The 19,003-nt window shown below is 48.1% G+C and overlaps 1 long non-coding RNA gene across 1 annotated transcript; it reads left to right on the forward strand.

The window, feature by feature from the left end:
* Window positions 1–1,048: 1,048 nt before the first annotated feature.
* Window positions 1,049–18,705, forward strand: LOC116967429. The gene is made up of 3 exons (XR_004410223.1): window positions 1,049–1,059; window positions 4,755–4,758; window positions 18,670–18,705. It is a non-coding gene; the product is annotated as an uncharacterized LOC116967429 (long non-coding RNA).
* Window positions 18,706–19,003: the final 298 nt, after the last annotated feature.

Genomic DNA, 19,003 nt, shown 5'->3' on the forward strand with positions numbered 1-19,003 from the left:
GGTACAGACTGAAGAAAAATACATTGGCCATGATTGAATGGTAGAGTAGACTTGATGGGCCTAATGGTCGAATTCGACGGCTATGTCTTAGGTTCATCTCAGGCAGGAGATGATCCAGAAACCTTTGTGTTCTGTCCGAATCTTCACCGAGATTGATCGAGAGTTTTAACCGATCTTCGTTCTTCTCCCCGTCTGCAGCCGTGTAGCAGTTACATTGTCTCTGACAATAGACATAAGCATCAAATCTCCATTACCGTACTTAGTTTTAGAGATACAGCGTGGAAACAGGCCCTTCAGCCCACTGAGTCCGTGCCGACCATCGATCACCCGAGCACTAGTTCGATGCTGTCCTACATTCTCACCTACATCCTACACACTGGGGAACTTTTACAAAGAGACCAATTCACCTACAAACCCGCAGGTCTTTGAGATATTTTAGTTTAGTTTGGAGATGCAGCGCAGACATAGGCCCTTCGGCCCACCGAGTCCGCACCGACCAGCGATCCCCGCACGCTAACACTATCCTACACACTCGAGACAATTTTACACTTATACCAAACCAATTAACCCACAAACCCGCATGTCTTTGGGATGTTGGTTTCTCCGGATGCTCCAGTTTCCTCCCATGTGGTCACAGGAAGAACGCACAAACTCCGCAAAGACAGCAACCGAGGTCAGGATCGAACCCTCGTCTCTGGCGCCGTGAGGTAGTGGTTCTACCGGCTGTGCCACTGTGCCACCCTGTTCTCTTGGCAATCAACTCTGCTACTCAGAGGAAAGTGGGTGCTGGCTTCTAAACAACTCCGCCTCCATGGTAAATTTCCTACACATCCCAAACCCAAGCAGTGGAGAAAGTTCAGAAATGTTCCTTTGGGTTTTTCCCTACTTGATGATGGTGTTTAGCTATGGTCACATAAAGAGCTGTGCGGAGAGCCAGGACTCCATTTTCATTGGCTTCATTTAACTGGAGCATTTTTGTTCAAAATTCAGCTGAGCTAACATTATACATCGTAAAAATGCCAACCATAGATGGGGGAAGGTGATCAAAACAAACACAGTGTTACTGCAATGGTTGGCATCCAGAGGGGCTCCACCTGGCTGATCCCCAATGAACAAGTAGCTGTAGGAGAAGGCCTTAAACAAACCAGGAACAGAGCAATTGTGGCCGTTGGGACTCAATAAGTGGGGGTGGCACAGTGGTTGAGTTGCTGCCTCACAGCGCCAGAGACCTGGGTTCGACCCTGACTACTGGTGCTGTGTGTACGGAGTTTGTACATTCTCCCTGTGATGTGCGTGGGTTTTCTCCAAGAAGCTCCAATGAACCTACAAAACCTCTGGAGAGAAGGAGTAGGTGACGTTTCGGGGTCCAGACACTTCTTCAGACTGAGGAAGGGTCTCGACCCGAAACATCACCCATTCCTTCTCTCCAGAGATGCTGCCTGTCGTTCTCCCCGTGACCTGCATGGGTTTTCCCCAAGTGCTCCGGCTTCCTCCCACATCCCGAAGACACTGCAGGTTAATTGCGTTCTGTAAATTGTCAATTACCCCCAGTGTGTAGGACTGTGTTAGTGTATGGGGATCGCTGGTTAGCATGGACTCAGTGGGCCGAAGGGTCTGTATCTTTAAAGTAAACCAAACTAATCACAGGAGAAGGGAATAAATGAACTAGAGCGATAGTCGCCGTTAGTAGTAAGTGATCCTGCCTTTATCATTTGCTTTTATCCCCACAATGGATGCAAAGATGGATATGAGGAAAACACTCCTTGCGTTATTCCTTGCTTGTCACCGTGCTGAATGTTGGTTCAAAACCAATTCGCTTGGCACCCAGACCAAGAAGAATACTAATCTTTATTACATGGTTGTGGGAACAGCTCCGTCCAAGACCACAAGAAATTGCGGAGAGTTCTATAATAATAAATAATAATGGATGGGATTTATATAGCGCCTTTCTAATACTCAAGGCGCTTTACATCGCATTATTCATTCACTCCTCAGTCACACTCGGTGGTGGTAAGCTACTTCTGTAGCCACAGCTGCCCTGGGGCAGACTGACGGAAGCGTGGCTGCCAATCTGCGCCTACGGCCCCTCCGACCACCACCAATCACTCACACACATTCACACACATTCACACACAGGCAAAGGTGGGTGAAGTGCCTTGCCCAAGGACACAACGACAGTATGCACTCCAAGCGGGATTCGAACCGGCTACCTTCCGGTCGCCAGCCGAACACTTAGCCCATTGTGCCATCTGTCGTCCCATCTATACGCAGCTCAGTCCATCATGTGAAACATTGACTTCCATCCCCACTTCACGCTGCCTCGGCAAGGCCAGCGGCATCATCAAGGACCAGTCTCACCCCCGGTCACTCCCTCTTCTCCCCTCTCCCATCAGGCAAGAGTTATGCCCCTGTCCCACTTAGGAAACCTGAACGGAAACCTCTGGAGACTTTGCGCCCCACCCAAGGTTTTCGTGCGGTTCCCGGAGGTTGCAGGTGGTTGCCGGAGGTTGCAGGTAGTGGAAGCAGGTAGGGAGACTGACAAAAACCTCCGGGAACCGCACGGAAACCTTGGGTGGGGCGCAAAGTCTCCAGAGGTTTCCGTTCAGGTTTCCTAAGTGGGACAGGGGTATAACAGAAGTTTGAAAACGCACACCGCCAGATTCAGGGACAGTTTCTTCCCAGCTGTTATCAGGCAACTGAACCGTCCTCTCACCAAAAAGAGAGTGGTGCTGACCTCCCATCTACTGTACCCCAATGGAGACCTTCGAACAATCTCTAATTGTACTTCCGGTGGCGCTGGTGCCAGCTGCCTCCACCTTCAGCCCGGTATCTTTTTGTTTTTTCGTTTTTTTGTTATGTTGAAGTGTGTTTTTTATTTTTTTTTAATGTTTTGATGTGGGGGAAGAGGGTACGGTAAGGGGGATACCGTCCTTCAGTCGCTTCCTGGAGAGGACGCGACTATTATTTGAGTCGCGTCCTCGCCCCCCCCAGCGGCCTACCTACTGGATTGGCGCGGCCTTTCCTGCCTGGACCAACCAGAGCTCCAGCAGCGGCGGGACAGCGTTGAAACATCGCGGGGCTGGCGATGCCTTACCGGGGATCGCCGTCTGGAGCCCAGAGTGCTGGACCTGTGGCACCGACATCCTGGAGCTGTGGTTCGCGGAGCTCCCAACGCGGGCGGAACTGACAAACATCGTGGGGTCCTGCGACTCTGCCCGGCTCGGCCTGCGGACTCGGGAGCTGCGGACTCCGGTGGGAAGCGGCTGATCGGGAGGTCCGGGCCGCTGAGGAGGATTTTCACCGTCGGGGTTCGGCGTCAGCGTTCCACCAGCCCGGCGTGAGGGCCTGAGCATCGGGCCGCCCGGGGTGGCGACTGCGGGTGCTCGGAAGGCCCCGACCACGGATGAACATCTGGGAAGATCGGAGGGGAGGCTGACTGGACTATGGTGCCTTCCTCACCTTGGTGCCATTGTGTTATGTTGTGTCGTGGACTTTGTGTGTTTGTGCTTTTTTTTAAATTCTATTTTATTTTTAATATGTTTTATTATTTATTATTTATTTATTTTTATGATACTGACTGTAAAGGGAAATTCATTTCGTTGTCTCTAATTGAGACAATGACAATAAATTTGAATACAATACAATACAATAATTGGACTTTACCGGACTTTATCTTGCATTAAACAGTCAGCGGAAAGACTATACATGATTACAATCGAGCTATCCCCAGTTGTTGGATACAGGATAAAGGGAATAACGTTTAATGCAAGATAAAGTCCAGTAAAGTCTGGTTAAAGATAGTGCAAGAGTCTCCAATGAGGTAGATGGTGGGTCCGGGCCACTTTCTAATTGGTGGGAGGATGGTTAGGTTGTCTGCTAACAACTGGGAAGAAACAATCCCTGAATCTGGAGGTGTGTGCGTTTTCAAACTTCTGTAACTCTTGCCTGAAGGGAGAGGGGAGAAGAGGGAATGACCTGGGTTAGACTGTCCCTTGATTATGCTGGAAAGAATTCAAACACAAGCAAATGGTCTTTTAATATTCTAAAGCCCTCTCCACGCCTTCCAGGTTGAACACCCATATCCACCTTCATTGGGTGTATCTCTTGCCCTGAGGAACACCTCCTCTTGTTTAGTTTTCCAACCATCTGGGAATCTCAGTAGTCAGGATCGACCCCGGATCTCTGCTGTTGTAAGGCAGTAGCTCTACCACTCGTAATCAAGATTCCACAATCCTATTTCGACGAAGATTTAGACAATCTTGGCATGTGAGCCGATGTTGAATTCAATACTGAATTTTTGGAACGAAAAATACATTTTTTTTCCCTTTTTCCCTGCATTACTATAGTGACTACATATGAAAAATATTTAATTGGCTGCAAAACACTTTGGAACATTCAGAAGTGCAAGTCTTTTATTTTAACCCTTTTCATTAGCGAAGTGGCAAAATCCATGAAAGTATCTCCAAATGATTCATAGCTGGCAGGCGGGGAGAGGGAAAGAGTGCTCGGTTTTATGCAACCATCGTTGATTTTTTTCCCCGTTTAGTTTTATTATGTTGTAAATTTTACGGGAGACTGTTTGGTAAATCCATTTCGACTGGCGAAATGCAATATCAAACCTGGCGTCCTGATACTGCTCTGAGTTCCAGCGCTCTCTACGTTAAGGAGAAAGACAGATGCACAAAGGTCGGGGCGAACGCAGCAGTCCGTCACGTCTCCAAATATTCCGTTGTGAATTGTGAAGCCAGAGGAAGGATTGTAGATGGCAGAGGAGTGGGCGGGGAGAAATAGGTAATAATAATAATAATAATGGATGGGATTTATATAGCGCCTTTCTAATACTCAAGGCGCTTTACATCGCATTATTCATTCACTCCTCAGTCACACTCGGTGGTGGTAAGCTACTTCTGTAGCCACAGCTGCCCTGGGGCAGACTGACGGAAGCGTGGCTGCCAATCTGCGCCTACGGCCCCTCCGACCACCACCAATCACTCACACACATTCACACACAGGCAAAGGTGGGTGAAGTGTCTTGCCCAAGGACACAACGACAGTATGCACTCCAAGCGGGATTCGAACCGGCTACCTTCCGGTTGCCAGCCGAACACTTAGCCCATTGTGCCATCTGCCGTTCCATTACAAGTCCAGGAGTTGTAAAAGCCATCACCATTTGCCCATCAACCCCCCACCCTTACCAGGTGGCAAACGTGCCACCCTTTGTTTGTAAATCAGGGTGGCACGGTGTGGCACAGCGGTCGATACACCACCGTACGGCACTTACAACGCCGGAGACCCGGGTTCGATCCCGACGACGGGCGCTGTCTGTACGGAGTTTGTGCGTTCTCTCCATGACCGCGTGGGCTTTCTCTGAGATCTTTGGTTTCCTCCCGCACTCCAAGGACAAGAGAGACAAGAGACATCTATTTGTCGCATGTACTAGTTGGTACAGTGAGATTTGTGGTCACCATACAACCATACGAATAAAAAAGAGCACAGAACACGATAGTCTTTAACATAGACATCCCCACACAGCGGAATCAAAGTTTCCCACTGTGGGGGAAGGCACCAAAGTTCAGTCATCTTCCTCTCTTGTCCTCTGTACAAGGTTTGTAGGTTAATTAGCTTGGTATAAGTGTAAATTGTCCCTGGGTGCGTGTAGGATAGTGTCAGTGTGCGGGGATTGCTGGACGGCACGGACTCGGGCCGAAGGGCCTGTCTCCATGCTGTATCTCTAAACTAAACTGGTCTTAATGACCTTGCTTCCCCTATTCGGGATTCCTCCACCATAGGAATAACTTATTTGTACCTACCCCTGAGTAGGCCCCCCAATCAGTCATGACTGAGCATGGGTGATGCATCCTAGATGTTGGCTCAGCTGGAGCAGCGTGGCTTGTGGCTGAAGAGACCAATGCAGGAGTGGGACAGTCTCTGTCACAAAGGTCACTCCCCATTGCATTGCTTACTAATTGTAAGTGTTCATTATGATCACTCCTCATCGTTCCAAACTCAAGGGAGCGGGTCAACCTGATGCAATCCGTCTTAATAATTTAAACAAATAAATGCAAGATATTTCCATACTGTTTTTCAATTATTCATGATGTTTGGAGGCTGTGAATTCCTTTTGAACTGTACTTGCTGCTGTGATACAAAAATACAACTTGTGTACTGCAAAGCTTTTTCTTCAATACAGATCCACCACCGATTTTCCGACACCCCTGGTTCCAGAGGCTTGCCGTATTATCCGTTTTGCCGGATCGTGAGGTCAAAGACTTGGTGGGGGGGTTCGAGTTAGCAGCCGCAAGGACGGCTGCAGCAGTCGGGTGATGGAAATGGATCTGCCAGCTCCGGCCGGCCTGGACTTCCAGAGCCCCAGCCTCAGGGGGGCAAATTCAACCCGCCGATCGGTGGCGGAAGTCCAAATGAGGTTGAGATCAGCCACCTCACCTGGCCTGAGCACCACATTTTCAGGGGGGGGGGGTGATTTCCGGCGGGGATTTCAAGGACCCTTTCGTAATTTGGTCCGGATTAAAGGAGGTGCCGAACCACCAGTTTCTGGAAAATCGGTGTTGGATCTGGTCAATAGACAATAGACAATAAGTGCAGGAGTCAGGCCATTCAGCCCTTCGAGCCAGCACCGCCATTCAATGTGATCATGGCTGATCATCCCCAATCAGTACCCCGTTCCTGCCTTCTCCCCATATCACCTGACTCCGCTATCTTTAAGAGCCCTATCTAGCTCTCTCTTGAAAGCATCCAGAGAACCGGCCTCCACCGCCCTCTGAGGCAGAGAATTCCACAGACACACCACACTCTGTGAGAAAAAGTGTTTCCTCGTCTCCGTTCTAAATGGCTTACTCCTTATTCTTAAACTGTGTGGCCCCTGGTTCTGAACTCCCCCAACGTCGGGAACATGTTTCCTGCCTCCAGCGTGTCCAAGCCCTTAACAATCTTACCGTACAATAACAGTCAGATAACCTGCTTACTAATATTGGATAGACATTGTCTCGCCCATTTGCTCTTCAATATAGTGGCGTGGGATTTTTTTAATAAGTATGTTCCCTCAAGAATGCTTTGGGGGCGTAATCTGATCACAGGATGTTCGTGTTGCAGCTGAGGAGAAAATTTATTGACCATCCTAAATTGACCTTGAGAAAGTGGTGGCGAATGATCTTCTTGGTAAGGTACTCCCACAGTGCCTTAGTTTGGTTTAGTTTAGAATGACAGTGTAGAAGTGACTTGAGCCTGCACCCACCAGCACTCACCCATTAAGTAGTTCTACCCCACACACTAGGGACAAGTCGCAGAAGCCCATTAACCTGCAAACCTTTAGTTCAGACTGACATACAGCATGGAAACAGGCCCTTTGGCCCACCATGTCCATGTCAACGAACTATCCCCGAACACCAGTTTTATCCTACACACCCTTGGGGCAATTTGCAGAAGCCAATTAACCTGCAAACCTGCACATCTTTGGAATGTGGGAGCAGACCAGAGCACCTGGAGAAAACCAACGTGGTCCCGGGGAGAACGTACAAACTCCGTACAGACAGCACCCCTAGTCAGGATCGAACCCTGGTCGCTGGCGCTGTGAGGCAGCAGCTCTACCGCTGCGCCGCCTTGCCGCACATACCTTTGGGATGTGGGAGGAAACTGGAGCACCCAGAGTAGGTCTACAGGGAGAACGTGCAGACACCAAATGGGCAGCAGTGGAAGTCAGGATTGAACCTGGGTCTCTGGCACTGTGAGACAAAGGCCAACGTTCCTCTTTATCCAGTTATTATTGTGTCTGACTACCAGCTGTTTGTAATCTGTGTACATGAATACCTTCATGTTTGTGCTTCTCTACATCACCTAGTTCCTGCCATTGAGAAGATATTTAGCTTTAACCCTGTACTTCTGCAGCTTGACCTCCATCTGCTAGAGTTTTGCCCGATCTCTGGTCTATAGTTAAGTGGTTGGGGAACAGTCTTTATCTTCCTGCTCCCTGCCTGAGGGCTCAAGGGATCTTCCACGTACACCAACTGCTTGCTGAGCTTCCTGGTCACGCTCAAGAGTGGATGCAATATGTTACCACAAAAGAAAATGCAATCAAATACATTAGGCGGCACAGTGGAACAGCTACTGAAGTTGCTCTCACATCGCCAGAGACCCGGGTTCGATCCTGACTATGGGCGCTGTCTGCATGGAGTTTGTACATTCACCCTGTGACCACTGTGTCTGGTTTTCCCCCTCATCCCGACATGCAAGTATTACTCCTGACAATAGGTGCAGGAGTAGGCCATTCGGCCCTTCGAGCCAGCACCGCCATTCAATGTGATCATGGCTGATCATCCCCAATCAGTACCCGGTTCCTGCCTTCTCCCCATATCCCCTGACTCCGCTATCTTTAAGAGCCCTATCTAGCTCTCTCTTGAGTTTGTAGGTTAATTGGCTTCTGTAAATCACCCCTAGTGTGTCGGGTACAAAAATGGGATAACCCAGAACTTGTGGTCGGGTGATGGGTGGTCAGCATGGACTCGAAGGGCCAAAGGGTCTGTTTCCACCATGTATCTCAAAACTAAACTAAACTAAACTTATAAAATGCAGGTTAGTCATTAATTGCTTACTGTAAAATGAATGGTACAATCTGTGGGGAGATAAGAGATGGAGAGAATAAAAGATGGGATTCATGTAGAATTAGTGTGAATGGGTGGTTGATGGTCAGTATGGATTCAATGGGCCGAAGGGCCTATTTTCCTGATATGACTTTCTCTGATTGAAAATATGTAAGTGATTTCTCCCTGACCTCTTGGCCAATAGTTCAAATCTGATTATGTGATCACTGTCGTGTTACAGCTTGTCTTGCATCTTTCTACAAAGCAAATGCGTCCAAAATGACACTATTGGCAGCAAAGCGCTTCGACATATCTTGCATTTGCCAAACGACTTTCATAAATGTAAATCATTTTATTAATCTAATGGCCAGTATTACCTCCACTCCCGCGCTATCCAATATTAAACGGCAATGAAATGGTGGAGCCTCTGCTTCACACTCACAGCGCCAGAGACCTGGGATTGATCCTGGCCTCAAGTGCTGGCTGTGTGGAGCCTGCACGTACTCCCCGTGGCCGTGTGGGTTTCCTCCGGGTGCTCCGGTTTCATCCCACATCCCAAAGGCATGCGGATCTGTAGGTTAATTGGCCTCTGTAAATTGCCCCATATAATATAGGGATAACACCTTACTTGATTCACAAGAGTGTTATCAAACTATATTTAGCAGTGCTCCACTTCAAGTTTAAGGATAAGGGGGAAGTCTTTTAGGACCGAGATGAGAAAAACATTTTTCACACAGAGAGTGGTGAAGCTGTGGAATTCTCTGCCACAGAAGGTAGTTGAGGCCCGTTCATTGGCTATGTTTAAGAGGGAGTTAGATGTGGCCCTTGTGGCTAAAGGGATCAGGGGGTATGGAGAGAAGGCGGGTACAGGATACTGAATTGGATGATCAGCCATGACCATATTGAATGGCGGTGCAGGCTCGAAAGGCCGAATGGCCTACTCCTGCACCTATTTTCTATGTTTCTATGTTTCTAACACAGGACCACTGTGAATGGGTGGTCAAGGGGAGGCATGGACTAGGTGGGCCGAAGGGCCTTTTTACCAAAGTGTATATATTTAAACTAAACTAAAACCACTTTTGTCAAGATCAGAGCAATTTTTCTTTTTTCTTCTATTTTGCTCGTCTTTGGAGTGTGAGGAGAAACCAGGGCACCCGGAGAAACCCCACATGGTCACAGGGAGAACATACAGACTGACAGCACCCGTAGTCAGGATCGAACCTGGGTCTCTGGCGTTGTAAGGTGGCAACTCTACCGCTGGGCCACCGAGCTGCCATTTTTTTTTCTGCTGTTATTTGACCATACTTTTGATTATTTACCCGCACATCTCTTGAAGTGGAGCACTGCTAAATGTAGTTTGATAACACTCTTGTGAATCAAGTTAAGGCATTTTATTACCTTAAAGTTGTAAAAAAAAAATGGGTATTATGGAAACGAGCATCGCCTCTTAACTAAAGAAAAGATGTACTTTGACATCTATTTTTGGGTCATCCATCATTTGGACCAACAGGCCAGCACATTCACTCAGCTGGTCGAGCTGATGCCTCACAAACCCAGAGACCCAGGTTCGATCCCGACCAGGGGTGCTGCCTGTGTGGAGTTTGCATGTTCTCCCTGTGACCACGTGGGTTTTCACCGGGTGCTCCGGTTTCCTACCACATCCGAAAGACATGCAGGCTTGTAGGTTGCCCCCAGTGTGTGAAGGGGGTGGGTGAGAAAATGGGACCTATCGTAGTCGCTGCCTCAAAAAGGCAGCCAGCATCATATAAGACCCACACCATCCTGGCCACACACTCATTTCATCATTGCCATCAGGAGCCTGAAAGCTGTTTGTAATGTTGAGTTAGCAAGGATTAATTATTGGCCAAAGATAGACACAAAAAGCTGGAGTAACTCCAATGACAGGTGACGTTTTGGGTCGGGACCTGAAGAAGGGTCCTCACCTGAAATGTCACATATCCGTGCTCTCCAGATATGCTGCATGACCAGCTGGGTTAGTCCAACACTCTGTGACACTCCAAACCTTTCCTATCTCTGTACCTCTCCAGAAGACAGACACAAAGTGCTGGAGCAACTCAGCGGGTCAGACAGCATCTCTGGAGAAAATGAATAGGTGACGTTTTTTTGTCGAGACCCTTCTTCAGACTGAGAAGGGTCTTGACCCGAGACGTCACCTTCTCTCCAGCGATGCTGTCTCACCCGCTGAGTTTCTCCAGCTTTTTGTGTCTGTCTTTAGTTTAGCTAAAGCTTTCTTTAGCTGGCTGCCTTGTCATCTGATCAAGAAGCAATTGTTTGGGTAATTGACAAGAGGATGAAAGAAGTCACCAGAGATCTCCTTCCCCACAGAAACCTCACAGAAATCAGTTTATGGGAGCACCATCAGTCATCTGCTATAATCAGCACTTTATGCATGGCAAAGGTTTTATAATCTCAGAGCTGGAGCAGGAAATGTTTTATAGCGCGTTGACTCCTCCCAGGGTTCAAGTGTTAAACAAAGAAAAGTCCCACCTCAATTGTTTCCAGGTGCCTCTGCCCATTGTGGTGCAGAGTTTCCCGATTGCTCGTTGCTTCCTTATGCCCCAGTCCCACTTAGGTGATTTTTAGGTGACTACAGGCGACTAGGCTGTATGGTTGCCAGGGTATCGCCTGTATGGTCTCCTCAGTCGCCCAAAGAGTCGTACCTTTTTTTCTGGTCTCCGCTGGGTTTTGAAATGTTCGAAACGTTTCGGCGACAGTCGGCGATATTTGGCTAGTCGTAGGTTGTCGCCAGGATGACGTAGCTTGTCGTGGGTGGACGTAGGTTGTCGTAGGTGTGGTCGTAGGTGGACGTCCTAATGTGTCGCCGGTTGTCGGTAGCTTGCCGTAGCTTGACGTCAACTAGGTGGTAAGTTGTTGTAATTTTCCCCTCCTCTTTTGGACATCCTGTGTGTTGCCTTTGCACAAATCTGGGTTGAGGTGCTCAAAAATGAAGACGTTTTCCTTTGCAAGAAGAAGATTGCCAAATAGACGCAGAAATTCTGAAGAGCACTTTTCTTTGGCAACATTTTTCCGTTTAGTTAATGGCCTTGCGCAATATTTTATCTTTGGTCTTTGCAGATGCATTTATCTACGATTATTTATTGCCGTTTTAGACAAGTCTATTCATTAAAGAACCCGCAATCTCAGTTTGTTTCTGCTTCAAATGCTGCTTGCACTTGCAGTCTCTTGGTTCCAGTTTTTCTTCTTCATTTCGTTTGAAGTACACCATTTTTTTTTTGTGCAACAGTTCAAAACTCCTAACAGTACACACACCCAGCCCTTGCATTTTAGTTTAGTTTAGTTTAGTTCAGTTTAAAAATATGCCGCGGAAAAAGGCCCTTCGGCCCATCGAATATGTGCCGACCAGCGATCCCCGCACACTAAAAGCCCTGTCCCACTGTATGAGTTCATTCAAAGAGCTCTCCCGAGTTTGCTCTGATTCGAACTCGGAGATTTACGGTAATGGCCGCTCGTAGGTACTCGGGGCTGTCGTGGACATTTTTCAACATGTTAAAAAATCTTCACGAGTCTTCCCGAGCTTACCGCGTTTCCCGAGTGCCTGCCGTTAGCGTTACGGGCCGCTAAGAGACATCCCCGAGCTCCGACGTGCCCAATACGTACATTCTCCGTGCTTACCACGAGTTTGATTTTTTTTAAACTGGGGAGAGCTCGTGAATGAACTCGTACAGTGGGACAAGGCCATAACACTATCCTCCACACACTGGGAACAATTTACAATTACACCAAGCCAATTAACCTACAAACCTGCATGTCTTTGGAGTGTGGGAGGAAACCGGAGCACCCGGAGAAAAGATCGAAGGGCCTTATTCCGCGCTGTATCCCATTAGTTCATGTTCATTAGTTGTGGGACAGAATTAGGCCATTCGGCCCATCACGTCTACTCCGCTATTCAATCAGCTGATCTATCTTTCCTTCTCAACCCCATTCTCCTGCCTTCCCCCCATAACCTCTGACACTCTTACGAATCAAGAATCTGTTAATCTCTGCCTTAAAAATATCCATTGACTTGGCTTTCAAAAGAGAGCTAGATAGGGCTCTTAAAGTTAATGGAGTCGGGGGATATGGGGAAAAGGCAGGAACGGGGTACTGATTGGGGATGATCAGCCATGATCACATTGAATGGCGGTGCTGGCTCGAAGGGCCGTATGGCCTACTCCTGCACCTATTGTCTATTGTCTCCCCAGTCATTTGTGGCAATGAATTCTACAGATTCACCACCCTCTGACGAAAGAAATTCCTCCTCATCTCCTTTCTAAAGGTACGTCCTATTATTCCGTGGCTATGGCCTCTGATCCTGGACACTCCACATCCACTCTATCCTGGCCTTTCACTCTACGGTAAGTTTCAATCAGGTCTTCCCACATCCTTCTAAACTCCAGTAGGTACAGGTTGTAAAATTTAAGTGAGGTCAAGCAATGGTAGGGAAGTGTCGGAAATGGTCCCGGTGTATTTGAGTGCCAGATGGAAGTTAGTGGTGAAGCGGATGAAGTCAGTCAGTTTAAGTGAGGTCAAGAAATGGTAGGGAAGTGTGGGAAATGTCTGAAGAAGGGTTTCGGCCCGAGACGTTGCCTATTTCCTTTGCTGCTGTACCCGCTGAGTTTCTCCAGCACTTTTGTCTACCTCCAGCGAGTACAGGCCCAGTGCCGTCAAATGCTCTCTAAAGTCTAAAGACAGTATCCTTAAAGGAGTTGGGACATCAAAAGCAGGAAGAAGGGTTGCTAAACGATAGTCAACTTGCCTCCCAGAGCCATGGCGGTTCCCAGTAACCACGTACATGCCTTGGAAACATCCAGGAGAGTTGCGACCAGCAACGCCCTCAAAGATTGGTTCCACAACTCCGAGAGTCTCATTTCCTGTGCCATTAATCTTGAAAGGGAGGCCAAAGTGACCTGAAATAATTAAAGTAAGATGTCAGGAAATGAACAGACGTACAGTCGCTGCACGAGACGTGCAGGAGCCTGGGTTTGTGGCTGCCACTGGCAGGAGAATTCATTACTGCTCCTTTAGTTTAGTTTAGCTTGAAGATACAGCGCCGAAACGCCGTATCCGCGCCGACCAGCGACCCCCGCACACTAACGCTATCCTACACACACCAGGGACAGGTTACAGTTAGCCCTTAGGGGGAGGGGAGGGGGGGGTGATTGGCAGTCACCAAGGTACATTGTTGAGTAGCGTAACAGCCGCAGGGAAGAAGCTGTTCCTGGACCTGCTGGTCCGGCAACGGAGAGACCTGTAGCGCCTCCCGGATGGTAGGAGGGTAAACAGTCTGTGGTTGGGGTGAGAGCAGTCCTTGACAATGCTGAGCGCCCTTCGCAGACAATGCTTGCTTTGGACAGACTTGGTCACAGGGAGGACGGACAAACTCCATATGGACGTCACTCGTAGTCAGGATCGAACCCGGGTCTCTGGCAGCAACTCTACCACTGTGCCACCGTGCTTCGACTCTTTGATTATCTACTGTATGGAATTAAAACAAGGAACACTGGCCAGTTTTAGTCTCCCTCAGGTTGTGACTGGTGCAAGTGTTAGACAGCTGAGAGTGTTTAATTGTCACAAACACCAGGAACGGAACAATGACATTCTCACTTGCTGCAGCTTCAAGGCACATTGACACAAATAACTATACAACCAAAGCACATAGTGTTTGGGGCGGAACATTGGTGCAGCAACAGTTGCTGCCATATTGCGCCAGAGACCCGGGTTCGATCCTGACCATGGGTGCCGGCCGTACGGAGTTCGTGAGTTTTCCCCGTGAACCTTTCTCCGGGTGCTCCGGCTTCCTCCCACACTCCAAAGACGTGCAGGTTTGTCAGTTAATTGGCTTCGGTAAAAATTGTAAATTGCTCCTAGTGTGTGGGATAGCACTAGTGTGCGGGGATGGCTGGTCGACGCGGACTCGGTGGGCCGAAGGGCCTGTTTCCGCTCTGTATCTCTGAACGACTACTAATCCAACTGCTGATCATGACTGCCGTGAATTTCAGTCTGAAGAAGGGCCTCGACCCGAAACGCCACCCGTTTCTTCTCTCCAGAGATGCTGCCTGTCCCACTGAGTTACTCCAGCATTTCCTGTCTATCCTGATCATTGAAATGGTTTCTCCTTCACTGGCAATGTCACTGCAACGTCCAGGCTAGCAGTTGCCAACACTTTTTAATCATTCATGTGTTCTGACGGTTTCAAAAGGCAGGCGATGCCACAGGCAAGGACAACATTTGTTTCTCCAACAAGGAGAATAGCAAACCAGTGTCAAATCCACCACTGCTAATGTGTAAGAAGGAACTGCAGATGCTGGTTTAAACCGAAGATAGACACAAAGAGCTGGAGTAACTCAGCGGGACAGGCAGCAACTTTGGAGAGAAGGAATGGGTGACGTTTCGGGTCGAGACACTTCACATACATGAACATGTTCTACATTTTCCTTGAACTCCATCCCCTTTGATTTCTCGTTTTCACACCTCACCCTTCCATATCTCTGTGTCTCCCTCTCCCCCGACTCCCAGTCTGAAGAAGGGTCTCGACTTGAAACGTCACCCATTCCTTCTCTCCAGAGAAGCTGCCTTTGACTCCGGCTTTTTGTCTCTATCCACCACTGCTAATGCTAGCGTTATATTCCAGACTTATTTAATTAACTGCATTTTCCCAGCTGCAGTATCATCTAGAGATTGTTAGTCCTGGCTTCTGCGTAATGTGTTACTGTACTCTATAAAATCAAACGCTCAAACATCAAACAGATCGGTGATTCTTTCCCTCTATTTAATCGGATCATGTTGCTGTGCTAAATGCTAATTCCTTTGCTTGCTGCAGCCGTTTTATCTAAAGTGCTCAAGGTCTAATATTTCGCCCCATCTTAACATCACTCAAATCCATTATCAGGTCATTATCACATTGTGGTTAGTGAGAGCTTGCTGCACTCAAATTGAAAGCCATGTTCCCGACGTTACCTGCAGTGATTACATTACAATGGCACTCATGACTGCAGTCATTGGATTCCGCAAGGAATAGAAAAATGAGAGTGGGCAAAAATGCTGGAGAAACTCAGCGGGCGAGGCAGCATCTATGGAGCGAAGGAAATCGGGCAGAAACACTTCTTCAGACTGAACTCTACCGCTGCGCCACCAGATTCCTTCGCTCCATAGATGCTGCCTCACCCGCTGAGTTTCTCCGGCATTTTTGTCTACCTTCTAGAGGGTAAGATTGCAACCTTCACGTGGTCCGCCCTGTTTCGACTAATGCAATCAACTCGACGTGCACAAACGGAAGATCCAATAGCACAAGTGTCACAACTTAGGCTGTGACGCCCTGAAAGAACGAAGCAGAGTCTACCTTCGATTTCCAGCATCTCATTCCTTAACATAGGATAGAGTTAGTTTTGTTTAGACAAAAATGCGGGAGAAACTCAGCGGGTGAGACAGCATCTATGGAGCGAAGGAACAGGTGACGTTTTGGGTCGAGACCCTTCTTCAGATTTAGTTTAGTTTAGTTTAGTGATACAGGCCCTTCGGCCCATGAGTCCGCACTGTCCAGCGATCTCCGCACATTAACACTATCCTACAACAAAGACAATTTTGTACATTTCTACCAAGCCAATTAACCTACAAACGTATACGTTTTGTGTCTACCTACAGTTTTTCCCCCTGCTGCTATCGGCTTCATTGCATCCCTCAGCACGTACTCCTGTAGTATGGAATGCACTGGCTCCTTTGGACCCCAAGGCAGTTCCACTGGCACAGAATGTGCAGGAAGGAACTGCAGACGCTGGTTTACACTGACATTTGGGTGACATTTCGGGTCAAGATTGAGGGGGGATCTTATAGAAACTTACACAATTCTTAAGGGGATGGACAGGCTAGATGCAGGAAGATTGTTCCCGATGTTGGGGAAGTCCAGAACAAGGGGTCACAGTTTAAGGATAAGGGGGAAATCTTTTAGGACCGAGATGAGAAAAACATTTTTCACACAGAGGGTGGTGAATCTGTGGAATTCTCTGCCACAGAAGGTAGTTGAGGCCACAGTTCATTGGCTATATTTAAGAGGGAGTTAGATGTGGCCCTTGTGGCTAAAGGGATCAGGGGGTATGGAGAGAAGGCAGGTACAGGATACTGAGTTGGATGATCAGCCATGATCATATTGAATGGCGGTGCAGGCTCGAAGGGCCGAATGGCCTACTCCTGCACCTATTTTCTATGTTTCTATGTTTCTAAGACCATTCTTCACACTGAAGAAGGATCTTGACCCGAAAGCCACCCATTCCTTCTCTCCAGAGACGCTGCCTATCCCGCTGAGTTCCCCCAGCATTTTGTGTGTATCCCTGGCACAGAAGATTGCCAGAGGTTTGTCAGATTTTGTCCAGAGCTCTTCAGCTAACCCCTCTGGAGTCTATACAGATCTGCCTGCTCTCGAACAGACACTGCACCCTGGTTTCGAACGCCTTAAAATCAAACAGAATTGTAGCCTTTTCCGTCGAGCACCTGCTGACTAGTGATGGTTGTGACATTTATGTAGATTTTCAATGCTGAATAATTCAATGTAATTAGCCTACTTGCTCAGGCAATATCATGCTGATTTGCAGCCTGTCAGACTATCTCTTCACAGGCCAACTTTCAAAGTAAAAAAATAAAAGATTATTCACATAGTTTCCGAGCCGACAGAAGATTAAAGAGGTCTGCCTTTTATCTGGGTGAACCTGCTATTAGCCTAAGCATAAAGAGCCGGAGTAACTTAGCAGGTCAGGCAGCATCTCTGGAGGACGTGGATAGGCGACGTTTCTGGTCGGGACACTTCAGAATGAAACACTCGCCTGTCCGTGTCCTCCAGAGATGCTGCCTGACCCGCTGTGTTACTCCAGCACTTTGGGTTTTGCTCAAGAATCCTCGTGTCTCTAGCTATTAGCCTAGTTGCCAACAGAGGAAGAGTGCAAAGCCTTGTAGCAGTTGCGGTTGTATCTTCAGAGCCTTGCATTGTCACTAATGTGGTCGACATTGTCTTGTGGAAGATGGGAGCCAGCCAAACTTCAGCCAACGCCAGTGTCATCACAAAGTACAAAGTGCTGGAGGAACTCCAGCATCGGGGAGACTAAGCGGAGGTTGGGCGATCGTTTCGCCGAACACCTCCGCTCGGTCTGCAAGAACCTACCTGGCTCAGCACTTCAACTCCCCTCCCATTCCAAATCCGACCTCTCTGTCCTGGGTCTCCTCCATTGCCAGAGTGTACAACACCGGAAATTGGAGGAGCAGCACCTCATATTCCGCTTGGGGAGCCTGCATCCTGCGGGCATGAACATTGAATTCTCCCAATTTTGTTAGCCCTTGCTGTCTCCTCCCCTTCCTCAGCCCTCGGGCTCCTCCTCCTCCTTTTTCCTTCCTTCTCCCCGCCACCCCCTATCAGTCTGAAGAAGGGTTTCGGCCCGAAACGTTACCTATTTCCTTCGCTCCATAAATGCTGCTGCACCCGCTGAGCTTCTCCAGCATTTTTGTGTACCCTGGAGGAACTCGGCAGGTCAGGCAACATCTCTGGCGGACATACACAGATGATATTTCGGGTAGGGTCCCTTTCTCACATTCAGATTAGTACTGAAGAAGGGCTCGACTGAAGGATGAGAGGGAATCTTATAGAAACATATAAAACTCTTCAGAGATCGGACAGGCTCGAAGCAGGAAAAATGTTCCCGCTGTTCGGGGAGTCCAGAACCAGGGGTCACAGTGTAAGAATAAGGGGCAGGCCATTTAGGACTGAGATGAGGAAAAACGTTCTCACCCAGAGAGTTGTGAATCTGTGGAATTTCTGTTAGGGCTAACGGAATCAAGAAATATGGGGAGAAAGCAGGAACGGGGAACTGTTTTTGGATGATCAGCCATGATCATTTTGAATGGCGATGCTGGCTCGCAGGGCCGAATGGCCTCCTCCTGCACCTATTTTCTACGTTTCAATGTCTCAATACGTGGTCTATCCATTTCCTCCACAGATCTTATCTGACCTACTGATGAAGTAGCAGTTACAATGGGGCCGGTGATTCATGGGTGCTGAGGTAGAGCAAACCAGTTTTTTTTGCACACAGATCAGTGAGATTATTGCCACAGAATGGTTCAACAATGCTTTTATTGTCAAATGGGCAAAGTGGAAAAAAAAATTCTTACGAACAATCCAATGGAGTATTGCCATGCCCCCAATCCCCATTAACAAGCGTACAGAAACAGTCTACTGATCCCGCACGCAAGGGGTGCCATGTTATGGCGCCAATTTTAAAGTCCACTCTCTAGTTTTTTAAAATTTATTGTTCTAATTATTAATTTTTTAATTTTCAAAATATGTTTTATTCGAGAAATAAATATATACAATACATGATCCTCACAAAGCAATATCCGACATTCTCGGA

The sequence above is a fragment of the Amblyraja radiata genome, chromosome 39, assembly GCF_010909765.2.
Source record: "Amblyraja radiata isolate CabotCenter1 chromosome 39, sAmbRad1.1.pri, whole genome shotgun sequence".
NCBI lineage: Eukaryota > Metazoa > Chordata > Chondrichthyes > Rajiformes > Rajidae > Amblyraja > Amblyraja radiata.